This window comes from Cajanus cajan, chromosome 4, assembly GCF_000230855.2.
Source record: "Cajanus cajan strain Asha chromosome 4, NIPB_CcT2T_4, whole genome shotgun sequence".
Classification (NCBI taxonomy): domain Eukaryota; kingdom Viridiplantae; phylum Streptophyta; class Magnoliopsida; order Fabales; family Fabaceae; genus Cajanus; species Cajanus cajan.
In genome coordinates this window covers 43,921,365-43,926,987 of record NC_138520.1, presented here as the reverse complement: position 1 = coordinate 43,926,987, position 5,623 = coordinate 43,921,365, and the positions used below count along the sequence as shown (strand labels likewise).

General features: G+C 35.8%; 1 non-coding gene across 1 annotated transcript; it reads right to left on the bottom strand.

Annotated features, from left to right (window-relative positions):
• Positions 1–1,532: 1,532 nt before the first annotated feature.
• LOC145957638 (small nucleolar RNA R71) lies at positions 1,533–1,639 on the bottom strand. The gene has a single exon (XR_014433681.1). It is a non-coding gene; the product is annotated as a small nucleolar RNA R71 (small nucleolar RNA).
• Between the last annotated feature and the right edge of the window lie 3,984 nt (positions 1,640–5,623).

The window sequence follows — 5,623 nt, the reverse complement described above, 5'->3', positions numbered from 1 at the left end:
GTTTTTGACACTTGGAGAAGGTTGGGCGCCTGTGCCATCGACTCTAAGGTTTGCTTTTCTTTTATTCTTCTTTTCTTGGAGAACTACTATGAACTCCTTTGAGTAGTTTCCCTTTTTCTGGGATCAGGGCTTAGCCTCTGAGAACCTCTTTATTAATGCATTATTCAGTTTCTTAATTTTATTCCAATTCTTGATCTGTTCTTTTATATTTTATATATGAACTTTAATATTATTGTTTTCATAATAACATTAATTAAGGATGAACTGAGAGGAGAACTTGATTATAATTATGATAAACAATTAATCTTAATTTTCATAATCATAGATAATTAGGGATGAACTGAGAGGAGAACCTAATTATCGGAACCTAAAGGAACAGACTTGAGTGTTAAATCACGAGAGTTGATTTAAGCTTTCGAGGAGCAATAGATTAACAAAGATCTTAATGGGTTTAATTGAACGTAATTACTACGAGAGTAGAGATTAATTTTAATTAAACACGTCCTCGTAGCCTGAGAAGGTGCAAGGATTAAATTAGGTTAAGACTACCTTCAAGATGGAATAGAATTAATTAATGAAAATAATAATTCAATATTGTTGGAACTCTTTGTGCGAACCCTAGATTCCCGGAAATCTCCTTATCTTATCTTAAAGTTTTATCTTATTCATTAATTGCATTACTATCTCTTTTACCATCAAATCTGATCTTATCATCTCAAAACAAAAATTCAATCTGTTTTAAAATTCAAATTAAAATACTAGTAATTCTAGGTCAAACACGTAGTCCCTGTGATTCGATATTTATTACTTGACGACAACCGTACACTTGCGGTTTTCCATACATCAAGTTTTTGGCGCCGTTGCCGGGGACTACGTCTCTTGATTTAAATTACAATTATTTTAATTCGAATTTTTTTAAAAAATAAAAAATAAAAAAAAAATAAAAAAATAAAAAAATTAAATAAATAAATAATTTTTTTTTTTTTTTGTTTGTTAGTATTTACTTCTCCAATTCATATTTCACGGGTCACTTTCTTTTTTTTTGCAGTGCCTTAGGGTTAATGCAAAAGAGATCTCTACGTCTTGGGAAACCAACACCACTTGATCCTGAGATTGAAAGAACTCTCCTGAGAAGGAAAAGAAACCTTTCTAGAGAATTTGACATGGCTGCACAACGAGATAATTTACCGCTTCGGGATTACTCTGCACCCGTAGCTCGTGGGATACCTGGAGGGGAGATGCAAACTGGAGCTACTGTACCAGCTTCTCTGGTGAATATGCTCAAACAGAACACCTTTGGAGGACTACCATCAGAAGATCCTAATGACCACTTAGAGGGGTTCTTGGAAATCTGTGAGACCCAGCAATTTGATGATGAAGTTTCTGATGGAATGCGACTCCGCTTATTCTCACTCACCTTGAGAGATAAGGCAAAGGTGTGGCTAAGAACAGTGCCTAGAGAAAAGATAGCAACTTGGGAATTATGTGAAAGAGCTTTTCTAGAGAAATTCTTTCCTCCTTCTAAAACTAAAGAATTGAGGAAGAAAATCACTAATTTCCAACAAGGCACTGGAGAGACTATTTATGAAGCATGGGAGCGGTTCAAAGGATATCTTCAAGCATGCCCACAACATGGCTTCAACCGTTGGCTTACCATCCAATTTTTCTTTGAAGGATTGGACCAACAAAGCACCATGATATTAGACTCAGCAGCTGGAGGATCTTTCATGGGGAAACCTATTAATGACTGCATGATTATTTTGGAAAATGTAGCCTCAAATCACAGCCAATACAGTGAAAGAGAAGTCACAGCAAGGAAAGGAACTCCGGGGCGATATGAAGTGAACAATATTGAGTTACTCTTAGCAAAATTTGATACTCTTAATCAAAGATTAGACAAGATGGAAAAAGCTAAGGTTAATTCAGTGGCTACAAATCAAGTATGTGACCTTTGTAGGGAACAAGGGCACACTGCAGTAGATTGTACCTCAATTTTTACTGGAGAAAAAGAAGATACTACTGAACAGGTGGCAGCTTCTCATAATTTCTATGACACTCCTCGAAGAGAGAAGAGTAATCCATATTCCAACACATACAACCCTGGTTGGAAGAATCATCCTAACTTTTCTTGGAAGAATAACCCAGTTCAAGGAACTAGCAATCAGCAACCTAATTTCCGTCCGTCCAATCACTTCATTAATGGGGAAGGAAATCCAGTACAGACACCCTCAATTCAACAAAGTGTTTCAAGATTAGAAAACCTTATGGAGAATTTTGTCACTAATCAAAAACAGACCAATGATTCAATGGCAAATTCTATTCAAAACCTTGCTGTCAAGGTTGAGAATATTACTCTCCACAACAAGATGCTGGAAAATCAAATTGCACAGTTGATGCCTAGTTCAAACAATTCTCCAGGTAAGTTCCCAGGTAAAACAGTTGCAAACCCAGCTGAAAATGTTAATGCTGTTACTTTAAGGAGTGGGAAGAAATTAGACAGACCTGTGTCTAATCAAAATGATAATATTGAGATTGATGAAGACGCTTCTCCTATGGTTGAAAAACCTGAAAAAGAGAGATTAGAAAAAGAAAAAGTATCTTCATCAAAGCCTCAAACTGTTTATCACCCTCCAATTCCTTTTCCTCAAAGGTTAGCAAGGACTAAACTTGATAGACAATTTGAAAAATTTTTAAATATGATCAAACAAGTGTATGTAAACATTCCATTTGTAGAAGCTCTACAACAGATGCCTACATATGCTAAATTTCTTAAGGATCTTTTAGCTAACCGAAGGAAATTGGATGATAGAGAGACTGTTACATTGATCCATCATAATTTGCCCAAAAAACTTAAGGATCCTGGTAGTTTCTCTATACCTTGTCTCATTGGAAATCTAAGGTTTGAAAAAGCCTTATGTGACCTTGGGGCAAGTATCAGTTTAATGCCTTTATCAATTTGCAAGAAATTAGATATGGGAGAATTAAAGCCTACAGCAATGTCAATCCAGTTAGCAGATAGATCTATAAAATATCCCATAGGAATTTTAGAAGATGTTCCAGTTAAGATAGGTAAATTTTTAATTCCGGGAGATTTTGTTGTTTTAGAAATGGAAGAGGACAAACAAATACCAATCATACTAGGTAGACCATTTTTGGCTACAGCAGGCGTGATAGTAGATGTCAAACATGGAAAATTGTCCTTATCCATTAATGATGAAACAATGGAATTTAATATTGCTAAATCTGTTAGACAACCTTCTCTTGAAAATATTTGCTGCAGGGTTGATATATTGCCTAAAGACATGGAGGAAGAAGTCATGAGATCTATTTTGAGGGATCCCTTGGAGAATTTTCTAGTTGGAGGAAAGCACATAGATCTTGAGGGGATTCAACCTAATTATGCTTGCTTGATCGATTCAAGTCCCCCGTGTAAAGAAAAAGATCCTCTAGTAGAAAGTCTTCTTGAGTCTTCAACAGATTGGCAAGAAGAAAACTCTCCAAAGTTAGAACTTAAACCACTTCCTTCATCTTTAAGGTATGAGTTTTTGGGGGCTAATTCCACTTATCCAGTCATAGTAAATTCAGCTTTAAATGAAAAAGAAACTGAAAAACTTCTCAATGAGTTGAGAAAATTTAGAAAAGTTATTGGATATACTATGGCTGATATAAAGGGAATTAGTTCTTCATTTTGTATGCATCGCATCTTCTTGGAGGAAGGATCCAAACCTTCTGTTGAAGCTCAAAGAAGACTAAATCCCAAGATGAAAGAAGAGGTAAAGAAAGAAATTTTGAAATTACTGGATGCTAAGGTAATTTATGCTATATCTGATAGTCCTTGGGTAAGTCCAGTTCATGTGGTTCCTAAGAAAGGTGGGATGACAGTAGTTAAAAATGATAATAATGAATTAATTCCCACAAGAACTGTGACTGGGTGGCGTATGTGTGTTGATTATAGAAAATTAAATAATGCCACTAGAAAGGATCACTTTCCCTTACCTTTTATTGATCAAATGCTTGAAAGGTTAGCAATGCATTCATACTTTTGTTATTTGGACGGATACTCCGGTTTTCATCAAATCCCTATTCATCCATTAGACCAAGAGAAAACTACTTTTACATGTCCCTATGGTACTTTTGCTTATAGGAGAATGCCTTTTGGCCTATGTAATGCAACTGCTACCTTTCAAAGATGTATGACTGCAATCTTTAGTGATTTATTAGAAAAAGAGATGGAAGTTTTCATGGATGACTTTTCAGTTTATGGTATTTCCTTTGATGACTGTCTATTAAATCTAACTAAAGTATTGCAGCGTTGCTCTGAAGTGAATTTAGTCTTAAATTGGGAAAAATGTCATTTTATGGTACAAGAAGGAATTGTCTTAGGACACCTAATATCTGGGAGAGGAATTGAGGTAGATAGAGCAAAAATAGAAGTAATTGATAAATTGCCTCTTCCAATTGATGTTAAAGGTGTTAGAAGTTTCTTAGGGCATGCCGGTTTCTACCGAAGGTTTATTAAAGATTTTTCAAAAATCTCTAAACCATTATCTAATCTACTTGTGAAAGAGGTACCTTTTAACTTTGATGTTTCTTGTAAGAATGCATTCTACAGGTTGAAAGAAGCTCTCACTACAACTCCTATTCTGCAAACTCCTGACTGGAGCCTTCCTTTTGAAATCATGTGTGATGCAAGTGACTATGCTATAGGAGCTGTATTGGGACAAAGAAAGGACAAGAAGGTTCATGCTATATACTATGCCAGCAAGACTCTTGATGAAGCCCAAGCCAATTATGCAACAACAGAAAAAGAATTGTTAGCAGTCGTCTATGCTTTTGAAAAGTTCAGATCTTATCTTGTCGGGTCTAAGGTTATTGTTTACACAGATCACTCTGCCCTAAAGTATCTTTTTAATAAAAAGGATGCTAAACCTAGGCTCCTCAGATGGATTCTCCTTTTACAAGAATTTGATTTAGAGATTGTGGACAGAAAGGGAGTAGAAAATGTAGTAGCTGATCATCTCTCTCGACTTCCACAAGACCAAGCAACAAAGGAGGAACTCCCTATTAATGACAGCTTCCCAGACGAAAAGCTTTTAGCAGTTGTTGTGAAAAACAGTCCCTGGTATGCAGATTATGCGAATTACTTAGCATGTGGAGTCCTTCCTGAAGACTTTAATTATCAACAAAAGAAGAAATTCTTTAGTGACCTTAACAGCTTTATTTGGGATGAACCTTACCTATATAAGAGGTGTAGAGATGGTATCTACAGAAGGTGTATCTCAGAAGAAGCAGCTCCTCACATCATTCACTCATGTCATTCTTCCGCATATGGAGGGCATGCTAGTACGTCAAAAACTGCAGCTAAAATTCTACAATCTGGTTTTTACTGGCCAAACTTATTTAAGGATACTTGGAAGATGGTAAATTCTTGTGACCAATGCCAAAGATCAGGGAATATATCCAGGAAACATGAAATGCCATTAAATGGGATTTTAGAAGTAGAAATTTTTGATGTATGGGGAATAGATTACATGGGACCATTCCCAAGTTCTAAAGGTTACAAGTTCATATTAGTTGCAGTTGATTATGTGTCCAAGTGGGTAGAAGCGATTCCCGCTCAAAC